General features: G+C 40.2%; 1 long non-coding RNA gene across 1 annotated transcript; it reads right to left on the bottom strand.

Annotated features, from left to right (window-relative positions):
• Positions 3,780-11,599, bottom strand: LOC110260032. The gene is made up of 3 exons (XR_002342781.1): positions 11,486-11,599; positions 8,864-9,007; positions 3,780-8,337 (listed from the first exon to the last, which is right to left on the bottom strand). It is a non-coding gene; the product is annotated as an uncharacterized LOC110260032 (long non-coding RNA).

The following is a 13,241-nucleotide window of genomic DNA, read 5'->3' on the forward strand; positions in this document are numbered from 1 at the left end:
CCCAATGATCAGGCCAGGGTTCGAATTCCCATCCTCATGGATACTAGTTGGGTTTGTTAACCACTGAGCCACAATGGGACTCCTTAGATTAACTTCTTTCGATCAGTGGTATGTCAATTATTTATCTGTGGGCTAGATCAGAGATTTATTTTATTCTGAGCAGACTTGGCACAAGAGTAGGAAATGAGAAAGAATGAGAAAGAGAAGTGGGAAATACAGTTGACTTTTTACTGGTGGAAAATTGGGCATTTCGTGTTGGTGATCTACTCTCAGATGCAAGAGTGAGGAAATATTTTCAGTAACGATCAACCCATGCCAGTAAAAATAACACCCATGCCATCTCAAGCATGTGTTCTTAGTCTACCAACTCTTTTTGGACACCCCTGACCTTCTTTCTTTTTTCTCGAACAATCTACCACATTTCACCCTCTCTGAAAACATAAGACATGGGATATAATAGACACTCAATGAATGTTACCATGCAAAAAAAATTCAGCAACTGACATTATAAATCTATACTAACTGGAAAGAAATTGAATATAGCATCCATACCCTGTGTAAAGTGTCTTTGGAAAGGTGGTAAGGAGTTTAAAGTCAATGGACTTGCATCTTAGAATCATGTGTAGAGTGTGTAACTTTCTGGATTCAAGATGCAACTGAGTAGTTCCCGTCGTGGCGCAGTGGTTAACGAATCTGACTAGGAACCATGAGGTTGTGGGTTCCATCCCTGGCCTTGCTCAGTGGGTTATGGATCCGGCATTTCCATGAGCTGTGGTGTAGGTTGCAGACGTGCCCCGGATCCCACATTGCTGTGGCTCTGGTGTAGGCGGGTGACTACAGCTCCGATTCGACCCCTAGCCTGGGAACCTCCATATGCCGCTGGGAAGCAGCCCTAGAAAAGGCAAAAAGACAAACAAACAAACAAACAAAAAACACAACCGAGAGGGCAGAGAATAGTACCTGACTCTGTCAGTAGAGACTACGTGTAACCCATTAGGCCTAAGGCATCAGATATATTTGTGATATTCTTTTTTTGTTGTTGTTTTTTTTTGTTGTTGTTTTTTCATTTCATGGCCTCCCCTGTGGCATATGGAATTTCCTAGGTCAGGAATTGAATCTGAGCCCCAGTTTCGACCTGTGCCTCAGCTGTAGCAACACCGGATCCTTAACTCACTGCACTAGACCAAGATTAGACCCACACCTCCCTAGCAATCCAAGCCACTGCAGTTGGGTTCTTAACCCACTGCGACAGGTGGAAACTCCAATGTGATATTCTGGGTTTTTTTGTTTTTTTTTTTTTTTTTTTGCGTTTTAGGGCCTTACCTGCAGCATATGTAGGTTCCCAGGCTAGGGGTCAAATCAGAGCTGTGGCTCTGGTCTACACCATGGCCACAGCAAGGCAGGATCCGAGCCGCATCTGTGTCCTACACCACAGCTCACAGCAACGCCAGATCCTTAACCCACTGAGCGAGGGCAGGGACCGTATCTGTGTCCTCATGGATGCCTGTCAGATTCATTAACTGCTGAACCACGATGGGAACTCCTAATGTGATATTCTTAACCTCAGTCACTATGAATTAATTTAAGTACTAAAGCAAGATTGCATCCCAAGATTTCCTGCCGCTCCAATAAGGTCTGAAGACTTTTATCAAATAAAGTCCAAAAACACGATCCATTTCATGAAGCTGTTCTTTACAGGCTGAATTAAAATACACCTTTCAGGGAGTTCCTCTCTTGGCTCAGTGGAAATGAATCTGACGCAGGTTCCATCCATGGCCTCGGTCAGTGGGTTAAGGATCCAGTGTTGCCATGAGCTGTGGTGTAGGTCACAGGTGGGGCTCCGATCTGGCATTGCTGTCGCTGTGGTGTAGGCCTGTGGCTATAGCTCTGATTTGACCCCTAGCCTGGGAACTTCCATATGTCTCCGGTGCAGCCCTAAAATGACCAAAAAAAGAAAAGAATACACCTTTCAGGAATTTCCCTTCTAGAATCATTGGTTATTTTCTAGCCAATTTTTGCTTATTTGGAGTGAATCACATGTCTATAGTGAGGTATGACTTGGAATCTCAAAGACATATGCTAAGTGATATGAGCATTCCTCAAAACATTAGGTCCAATGCTCGGTTTTGTTCTTAGGGAGCTCCTATAGTTGTGTGATATAGCTGTATAGAGACAAATCAAATAAGTCTTTTTTTTTTTATAGCAATAGTTCATTGCTTGTTATCCTCTGTTTATGGCTACCCAACAATGCTCTGATCCAGTCTTTGACATTTATTCCTGCAGGTCAGCAGACGGCATAAAAAGAAATTATACACTAAATTGTCAATTGACTCTTTGTTAATAAGTCTGGTGGAAATTCTGGTAGAAAAGTGACAGTTAAAAACAAGGGTTTAAAATAAAGTTTGTGAAAGATGCACGGTTTTCAATAATCTATTCTTTTTTTCTCTTTTACCACTGATTATCGAGATTTGGCTATAAATAACTCTCCAGATGCAGAGGCAAAAGCAGCCAATCAACATTCTCTGCAGTGTCTTTTATGAGTCCCTGGCTGAGTGCCTTCCTATTTTTTTCTGGTAAGGAAATGCATCCAGCAGGCCTTATGCTGGGTACTTCATTGTTAACTCTTTCTCCCCAGGATATTCTAGTTTCACATCTACAAAATCACACATGCTAGCTGACATGTTCAAAAAAGCCATAAAATATATTGATATTACCACCAATAAATGTTTTTAAAGTGAGCCATATTCTAAGGCAGTGTTCTTCAAAATGGTACCGTTGCAACTCAAAGAAGCAAAAGAAGCAGTCTGTACATTCCTCTATGATTTCCCAGGAGAAGCTTTGCCATGTCCTAGTGTCTTATACCCCATATTGAAGAATCCAAGGGTAACATTTAGCTTATTTCCTCGTGCTGTGTTCCTTATGTCTTGTTTCCTGGTTGATGAGGGAGCTCTATGGGTTGGGACATCCCTGTCCAAAATGGAAAATATGGACTGGCTACATGGCTCATTGTTGTAGAAACTTGAGTGAGTCACATTAAAACTGATAGTAGTCATTAAGAAATTGATGTAAATCATTTCAATCTTCATCTCTAATTGGATAAAAAAAGTCTTTAACTCGGGTAACTAAACTATTTCTCCATGTGTGTTTCCATGCAATTGGTTAATCTTACCGCCTAGTTTCTATAAGGTTGAGTTATAAATTGCACTGCTATTAGTGTTGCTGCCTTGTTTCTATGAGGTAGGGTTATAAATTGAAGGAGCCTTTGCTGATCCCAAAAGATTTTCTGAAATAGCTCTGCAGTCAAAATCAGAAACAATTACTGGGAAGAAGGCATTTCTCTAGGCCATAGTTAAGAAAGAGTTGGGAAGATTAATACAACGCTCCCAAGGTTGGCTTCATGGGCATACAAAGTGTGCAGTCATACAAATGCTCAAAAGGGCCTGGGTGTGGTTTAATCCTCTGCTATTGCCACTTTAAGAGTCTTAAATTTATTCTTCTTTTCTTTTTTTTTTTTTTTTTTCCTTTTTAGGGCCATACCCATGGAATATGGAGGTTCCCAGGCTAGGGTTTGAATCGGAGCTGTAGCTGCCAGCCTACACCACAGCCACAGCAATGCAGGATCCGAGCCACATCTGTGGTCTGTGGACCTACACCACAGCTCATGGCAATGCCAGATCCTTAACCTCCTGAGCGAGGCCAGGAATTGAACCTGCATCCTCATGGATGCTAGTCAGATTCGTTTCTGCCGAGTCACTCCTTAAATTGATTCTTGAACTCATGTTCTTTAAATGAAACCAAGCAGAACAATGGAACATGTGCCCGAGCAGAGAAGATAGGATACTTCTCAGCAAGTTATGCATGATCCCAGCAAGATATGCACGATTGCTGGGATTCCTTTTTGCCCCATTCGCATTGAGTGTTCATCATGACTTCTGAGCACACCACAGGAAATTCACCGAGACCTCAAAGTAAATACAAGGCAAGTGTGTTAGGACTATGACTGAGTAAGCGGGGAGGGCCAGTCTGAAAACCCTGAGAGAACACGCTTTCCTCTCAAATGTAGACAGAAAACAATGGCATCCTAAGAAACACGAACAACCAAGGAACTCTATCATATCCTTTTACTCATGTTTAGTTCCCTTTTACCTGATCGTGTGTGCTGGAAATCATGACAGAAAGGAAACAGAAAGATAAAGTGATCCATTAGTACTTTTCCTTTTAGTCCTCCTTCTGGTCTATAGCTGAAGGCAGAGCGTGTTAGTAGAACATGCGGGTACTGAGAAGTGAACTAAAATAGTTGAGCTAGTATCCTGTTGCATTTTCACTCTTCCACAAAATACATAATCATGTATGAGCTACAAAATACAAATTAGGCAATACTGATGACTCTACACAGGATTTAAGTGCTTTTATATTTGTATTTCAGATGGCATACACAATTTAAAGATGAACGAAAAGAATTTAAATGTTTATATTTTCTTCATTTATAATGGCATTACATTACAAGATTAATAAAATACCATGACAAGTCTAGGAAGAGGCTGTGAAAGAAAGGAAAAAAAGCTTTGTGTCTAATACCTCAGATAGCACATTGTCTTCTGCTTTTTGTCTAAACGCTTCTACATTTTCGTTTTGTCCTGATCCCTACAAATTATGTAGTTGGCCTTGGCTGCTCCAGAGCTGTCTGCTTCTTGACTTTGCAAAGTGATTAAGAGATGAGGTTTGGGAAGAATGGAAGGGGAGGTGAGACACTGAGGGACCCTCAAGCCCCTTCTCTCCCAGGGATTGTGGACCCTCCTATTTATTGTTTTAACAAAGGTTTTTCTTGCCTTATTATTTTAATTATTTTAATAATAGTAGTTTCTATCAGTTCCCCACCCAAAGAATGGTCTCAATATTCTTCCTTGTTCCTGATTTTCTAAATACACATGAATTTATGTCATCTCTGCTTTTGTTACCTTCCCATAGAGCAAGTTCAAGAGCTTGTATTCAATCATCTACCTTCAAAATCACCTCTTTTTCATTCCATTTTTAATCCCATAATTCGAGGTCACTAAAAATACGCTACACATAACCTGCAGAGTTTGATCCTCCACTTCTCTTTCTTTTATTGTGTTCTTATTTCTTTCTCATTTATTCTTAGGTGCAGAGAATTGCAGCCATGACCCAGGCCTTTGTAGATGTCCTGTTGGTTTCTAAGGGAGAACGAAAAATGAATCACATAGCTAAATGCTCTTTAAAGTTCCACTGAGAGGCCATAACCAACTGACCAAAATGTCAATAATGTTTTACCGCTGCCTTCAATTGTAGTTGCCTTTCATCACTTTAAATTAAAGTAAATCTTTTGATCCTAGGATAACATCAGTCTTGCCTTTTTTTTGGGGGGGGGCATGCCTAGATCCTTAACCCACTGAGCCACCAGGGAACTCTCCTTTTCAGTTCCTTTGATCCCTAGCCTCACATAATCTAATTTCTGGAGTCTTAGAATAGAAATTACTAAGAACTAAATCCTCCTCTGGTTTATTTATCTATATCCTAACAGAAGCTTTAGAATCTTAGAATAATCTCCGTGCCTTATCCCTACAGATGTACCCTGCCCCATTTCTGCCTTACTGTCAACATTTCAGAAATATCGAGTTATTTATAGTTTTTCAAATGTGCTTTGTGTTTCAGTCCCCCTTACTTTTCTCATATTAGTCCTTCTGTTTAGAATCTCCTTCCCTATCCTCTTTATCTCAGTAATTACTTTTCAGGCCTTACGTATCATCTCAGGCATTACCTCCTTTAGAAGAATTTCCTATTCCTTCATTAGGCAAGTTAGGGTCCTGGTTGGGGCCAATGCTAACCCCAAGATATATCACACTACCCAGCATATACTATATTATACCCAAATCATCTATTTATATAATTGCTGTGATGTTCTTTTTATTGGTTGCAAGTTATAGATTCCTGGCACACAGCAAGCATTCAGTATATATTTTTTGCCTAAATTAAAATGGACTGATGAATCACTATGTTGTGTACCAGGAACAAAGACAGTGTTGAAGATCAATTACATTCCAACCAACCAACCAAAAGACAAACAAACTCACAGAAAAAAAAAAAAAAAGGTTTGTGGTTATTACAGGCAGTGGGTTGGGGTCAGGGAAATTGGGTGAAGGTAGTCAAAAGATAAAAACTTCCAGTTACAAGATAAATAAGTACTAGGGATATAATGCATAACATGATAAATATAATGACCACTGTTGTGTGTTATATATGAAAGTTGTTGAAAGAGTAAAAGCTAATAGTTCTCATTACAAGGAAGAAACAGATTTTTCCATTTTGATAATTTTGTGTCTATGTGAGATGATGGATGTTCATTAAATGCATTATGATTATCATTTCATGATGTATATAGATTGAATCATTATGCTGTATTACTATCGGGAATAAGCTCTTCGAGTCAAGATGTGGGGATAATGTCACCAGAAATTTTTGCTGTACCTATGTCTGGGCAAATCCTTTCCCAAGAACATCCCAGAGAAGACTCCACAAAATTTCCAAATATTCAAAAGTTCTATGGTTAGCTCAGCTAAAAATAAGCCATTAGAGAGCAGTTTTGGGTCTTCTTCATGGGGTTGAGCTAAAATTTTGATTTCTTGGGACTCTTTTTATTACTTCCCTCTTGGGAAAGTTTAACTGCCTGGGTTATTTTCTCATGTCCTGTGTCACTTACGAAACTGACGTCTGTCTGTTCTTTTTAGATTAGAATGAGTACAGTGGATTCCAAGAAATAACCTCCAGGTTTTTCAAGGTTTCCAGTATCAGTATCTCCTTGTATATCTGTCACATCTACCTTCCCATAAACACACAGACACTTGTAGAACTTTAGCCCTTGGTGGTGATGAAAGTCAGCCCTGAAGGTTAGATTGGAGACTGATCACTTGTTCACATGTCTAGGGGACGCAACCTGATCAACAGGACCTTAGCCAGGAACCCCACACATGAGTTCTCCTTCATGTACTGCTTGCCAGTTCTTTATGAGATCCAAGGTCTCTAACCAAGTTCTCTTTCCCTGCGGATTCCTACCACTGCTGAAATAGACAATGCCCACCGAATTTTGCCAGATTATTTTGAGAGCCAAAGGAAAAAAAAATATATGCAGAGTTCAAATGCCATGAAATAAAAAGGTTTATGTTCACTCTTCTACCCATTTTGCGAATTAATTGTTCAACTACCTTAGCATTATAGGTTGGTAAGTCCAGATGGAGTGGAGCAGAGAAGGAAGTGCAGCAATATATAGGATGAGGTGTCTAGGAAGAAATAAAAATGGACTAAACAGTGTTGGCTTGTTTCTCCAGGTATTGATTTAGACCTCGTCTTAATCAGAGAGACTCTTTATTGAATCCAAAATAGTTTTCCCTGAAAAGAAGATGAATTGTTATTCCACTAGGACAGCAGAATGGAGAAACTTCTTACCTATGATTTGACACTGTGGATCACTTCCTCCTCTTCATTTTTTGTCCTTTGAGAGCCAGAATTGGAATAATAGAGACCAATTGGCTTTGGGGAAGGTTCTTTTGGGCCTGCAGCACTCAAACCATAGTTACTTACCACTATTTATGGCCTGTGGCATCGTGCCTGCTGTAATAGCTAAAGCAACAAACATTTCCTTCTCCTAAAATCACCAAGCATGCATGTACTGCCCAAGAGTCATCTGGGCGGCTTCATGTTCCTCTCCTGACAGAGCTAGTGCTTCATCCGTGAGCCAGGATGGCTGAGGATTGTTTTTTTTTTTTTTTTTTTAAATGTTCCTTCTAGGCTCCAGACTCACTGGAGACATCCTGACACAGAATGCTCTGCCTAGCACAATGTGATGCCCTTTACCTAGTAAGAGTGAGTCTCATAAAGGTGCTGCCTTACCCCTAGAACAAACAACGGAAATGCATCAGGAGAGCCCAGCTGCAGACAGAATGCACATCGCGTGGACCAGGAGCCACCATGGGATTCCTTAGATGAAAGCCGATTTCAATGAACATTGTGTTTCAAAGCCTGCTTCCTCTTGCTCCGTAAGAGCTGCAGAAGGAACATCCCACTTGCGTCTGCTGACACAAAAGAATGCTGTGGCTGGAAGATCTTATCGAGCCTTCCTGTGCCACAGTAACAGAGGTCCACTTGTATCTCGTAAGAATTGCTTATTGTTTCACAGGGACGACTGGCTCCTTTGGGTGGGATCTGATGGCATCTCATAGAGAGGAGGTAGGTGGTGCTGGGAGGTCAGCCAGTCCCATGACCCAGCGCACTGGCTTCGGGGAAATCAGAGAGCTGAAGACTTCACCTAGGTCTGTTGGATAGCTAAACATTTAAGGTTAAACCATTAAAATAGGCATATGTTTTTTACTTACTACTACCTTCAACTGTGTAAGTTAAGAACACAATATAAAAGGGATGGTCAGAGTTTCTTATTTGGACCTGAAGCTAATAAAATATTATACGCCAATAAAATTTTCTAAAAAAGAAAAAAAAAGTTTCTCATTTGGTATAAGCTGTCTCTTCTCTTTTAATCAATTCACCTAAAACTGTCTGATGCTGATAGTGTTGAAAAGAATAAATGAGAATCTTTTTTTTTTTTTTGAAAACCAAAATATATTGATGTAAAGCCCTCTCTGGAGAATTTAGATGGTAATAATAAACATTTCAGCTCAAAAATGTACACTTAGGATGAACCTCAGGTATAAAATCATCACATTTACATTTAGGAGAGTAAGTTAATAATATTGGATTAATTAAAGTGAGACAATTCTAGAGATTGTATCCTTTGCTTAGAAAGTTCGTGGATTCCCAGTTTGGGCCTCTTCTGGTACGGAAAATGGATGGTTACCTGTTTAGCTATATGGAGAGTTGAATTAGAATTTTCTTCTCTTTCCTCTTTCTCTTTTCAAAGGCTTGCTGGGTGGTTCGTACATATAAGAACTATATAACTGGGAGTACAACATGCTGAGGAAAAACGGTGACCATGAATTTCCTAAAGGGACAAAGGTTGAGATTAACATTTAATCCCTCCCTCCTACCTCTCCATGTAGTACTTTCTGAAATACCTTTTGCCCTAAAAGTACTCATATTCACATAGTTCAACAACAGCAAAGTATTCCCCTCTTACTCTGCATAAGATTCTGAAAATCAAAATGTTACCAAAACACCCTCTCTGTTCTTAATATATTTATTATTGAAAGGATCATATGCTGTAATTAGATGGTTTTTCTCTCAGTGAACTGTGCGCATCTTGAGGAAAGGAGTTAGATCATGTTCATCTTCTTGCCTCCACCGCCAAGCACAATGTCTCGTACATATTGGTGTTGACTAAATATTTATTGGATGGATGAATAGAGGAATGGATGGAGAGTGGATGAATGGGTGGACAGATGGGTGGATGGCTGGCTATCCTGTAATGCCCACCATTACGCATGGGTTTTTTTTGTTTGTTTGTTTCTTTTCTTTTTTTTTTGCCACACCTGTAGAATATGATAGTTTCCAGGCCATGGATCTAATCTGAGCCACAGCTGTGACCTATGCCACAGCTGCAGCAATGCCACCAGATCCTTAACCCACTGGGCCAGGATGGGGATTGAACCGGCAATGCCACAGAGGCAAGCCAGATGGTGAACGCACTGCCCTTCAGTGGAAATTCCTGACTCCTGGAGATGTGATTCAGGTTGTCTACATCTTTCTAGGCATGATAGAATGTTTATCCTCCAGGCCTTTATTATCCCACTCTTAGATGCATAGAATAAAGAGATTTTCAAGACCACATAGCCCAACTTCAGTTTACAGTTGAGGAAAAGAGACTCAGAGAGAATTTTATTTATTCATAGCCCCTTACCTAATAAGTGCCAGATCTGGGTTAAAAATCCAGATCCCTTGCTTTTCAGTCAAATGCTCACCACACTATGTTGCTTTCCATGACTCATATTTGGAGGCTTTAAGGGACCCTGTGGAGCAATCTGTCACTCCTGGCTTATCTGAGCAATGTGAGAGAAGACTGGGCTAGAGCAAAACTAGGTGAAGGGGACCACCCTGGAGCTGCTGAATTCATACATTGAGGGTGCTGAAACAAGGTAAGAACAAGAATGACTCACCTTTATTCAGACTGATACCATTCCATGTTTCTCTCAGAAGAAGCTGCTCTCAAAATTCAATAGGTAATGTCGATTCCCTCTAGTCTCCTGCACAACATTTGGAGAAGGCGCGGTCCAGCCCTGCTCCACTAGCCAAGATTTCTGTTTTATGCAGAGGCCAGCCTTTCAAAGCCCTTTCCAAAGACGCTTATGCTCCTCCACGTAACAGTGAGGCTGATGTAATGTTGCTATCTCTAGATTCTCCTGCCCTCAGGAAGTGCTCCCAACGTATCACATCTGACTGCCTGGACTCTTCTTTCTCTGAATTATGCCCAGTCACACTGCATCTAAAGGCTCGTGATTGACCTACACTTAAACAAAAGGCTGTTCATTCAGAATTTAACCTTTCCGGAATTCTCTTGTCGCACAGAGGGTTAAGGATACGGCATTGTCAGTGCAGTGGCTTGGGTCACTCTTGTGGCATGGGTTTAGTTCCTGGTCCAGGAACTTCGACACACTTCGGGCATGCTGACCGCCCCCCCCCCAAAAAAAGAATTTGACTTTTAGATTCAACTATTTTGGAATGAACACATAACAACAGAGATAAATCTCAAAATAATTATGTTGAGTGAAAGAAGACATATGAAAGAGATCACATAATATATAAAACTTTAGAAAATACATACTCATTTAAAATATGAGAAAACATATTTTAAAATATTTAAAATATGAGAAAGCATATCAGTGCTTGCCCAGAGAGGTGAGGGAGGAGAGGCAGTGGTGGGGGGACTAGAAAGAGGAAGAAATACATTTTTGAGCCTAATGAGTATTTGTACTGACTTGATTATCTTGATGGTTTCATGGATGTATGCATGGATCAAAACTCACAAAATTGTACAATCTAAATATGTGCATTTCATTGTAAGCCTATTATACTTTAATAAAATTTAGGCTTTTTTTTTAAAAAAAAAGAATGTAACCTTTTAAAATTCAACCAAAATACTGTATTAGCAATGGTTTAATTACAGAAACAGAAGCATTAGGAGAGATAGAGATATAGATTATATGTATATATCCATATCTATATCCCCACACATATAATATAGTTGTGGGGATTTGCCTTATGTAATTGTCGGGTGTGGATAATTCATGTCTATAATGTTGTTGTCTTCATATTTGATGCTAGAGCTGAAGTTCAAGGAAATACTGTTGGGAAAGGAAGGTAAAATGGGGAAGAGCCTATTTTAGGACAAGCTGGAATCCAGAGGCAAAAGCTCTAGCTCATAAGGACAGATTGAAACTCTTATCAGTTCTTAATGCCTCTGACCTTGATTGCATGGAGGTCCTGTAGAAGCAAGGCCCTTTATCAAAGAGCTAAATACACATACCTGGCCCAGGAGTTGGAGGAGCTGGAGGAGAATCCAGGGGGAGGCAAAGCAGTTACAGGCCCAGCTGCTGCCTCACAAAGGAGGGAAGACAGCAGGAAAAAGATAACATGTGTGAGCTATACAGTGGCTGCAACCACTCCCCCTCTAAATTTTGCACAAGAATGTCTCTCTGCCCACTAACTGGAAACACACAGTAGAGAAATTCTGGGAACTAGAGTTCCACTTCCTCAAGTTTACTCATTACAGAGCTACTCTTGACAACTTGGGCACTCGAACACATTTCTTTAAGTCATACTTAGTCTCCAAACAAAAGTAATAACACTGTCCTGTCCCCACCTAACATGATGCTTCTATCCCAAGTACAAGCCAAACACATTAATTTTTCCTCAGAAGAGGATCCAAAGTTCATTTTATGACTTCAGGTGATGTTCAGTTCTAGTGGACTTCTTGCTAATTTACACTCCTCCTTGGCGATCCCATGATTTATATTCTGAGATATTAAGTCAACTACTATTAACACATCTAATGCTAGAAAAAGGCCTGAGAAAGAGGATAAATGCAAAAATAATTGGTTAAATATATATATATTTACATGCATATATGTATGTAAATTATGTATAACTATACACACATACATATGCATGATCATATCATAATAAGGAAGAAATAGTTATAATTGTATGGTGCTTACATCTACAACTAGTCATGGGGTCATAGCTGGTATTTATAACCACTTCCTTCCAAATATCCATTGCATATTCCCTTTGTCTTTAGCAAACACTTTGGCTAGATGTAGATCCTTACCTGGTGGGGTGAACCAGATTTTCATTCCGAAAGGTCTGGGCCATTAAGAGTCCTGCCAATTGAGTTGATGTAGCCTAATCACAGGACATGGAAATACTAAGAGGCAACCTAGAATAGCTTTAACCTTGTAGATACTCTCCCTTACCTCTTTGTGTAGAAGCCAATCAGGTTCAATCACTCCCTTCTTTGCCTGTTGATTCAATGGCATGAGTTAAAGGGGGCACTCCAGTTCCACAGAGTCATCAGTGAGTGCCCTGGTGGACACACTCTTCCCTTTGGCCTAAGACCTCCAGGCCAGTAGAACCTAATGTCATAGGGACTAGAGACAAAATTTAGTGAATTACCAGGGATAACAGTTAGAGGAACCTTTCCCATAACCACACCTTGTTCCCAGACCCATGAATCCCAGCTGTGGAAGAAAAAAAATATATACTGGATGATGATTTAGAGCATAATTTATATCTTGGACAACTTACCATAACTGAGTCTTCAAAACGTTATTCCATCATTCTGTCAAGCCAGCCACTTTGGGGTGATGATGAACATGATAAGAAATTAATTATTTGATGATACTGAGCCTCCAAACCTACTGGCAACTATAGATTAATAATGTTAACTGCCTTGTTACCTCAGTATCAATCAGAGAGCTGTGCACAAGCTGATCACACACCTGGCAACCCCCTTCTCTCACTTGGCCTTTGAAAATGCTCTGCTGAAACTATTCGGGGAGTATGAGATTTTTAGGGGAGCAAGCCATTCATTCTCCTTGCTTGACCCTGCAATAAATCTTTGCTTCACACTCTGATGTTTCAGTATGGCCTCACTGTGTGTGAGGCACACAAACTTGTGTTTGATAACACAAGTGTGAGAGCTGCTTGCATAGCACTCTGGGCTTCTTAGGGAGCTTGTACTGGGCCCCACTCATGTTGTTTTCTGTCACTCAGTATGTAGG

The sequence above is a fragment of the Sus scrofa genome, chromosome 1 (genome assembly GCF_000003025.6).
Source record: "Sus scrofa isolate TJ Tabasco breed Duroc chromosome 1, Sscrofa11.1, whole genome shotgun sequence".
NCBI classification, from domain to species: Eukaryota; Metazoa; Chordata; class Mammalia; order Artiodactyla; family Suidae; genus Sus; species Sus scrofa.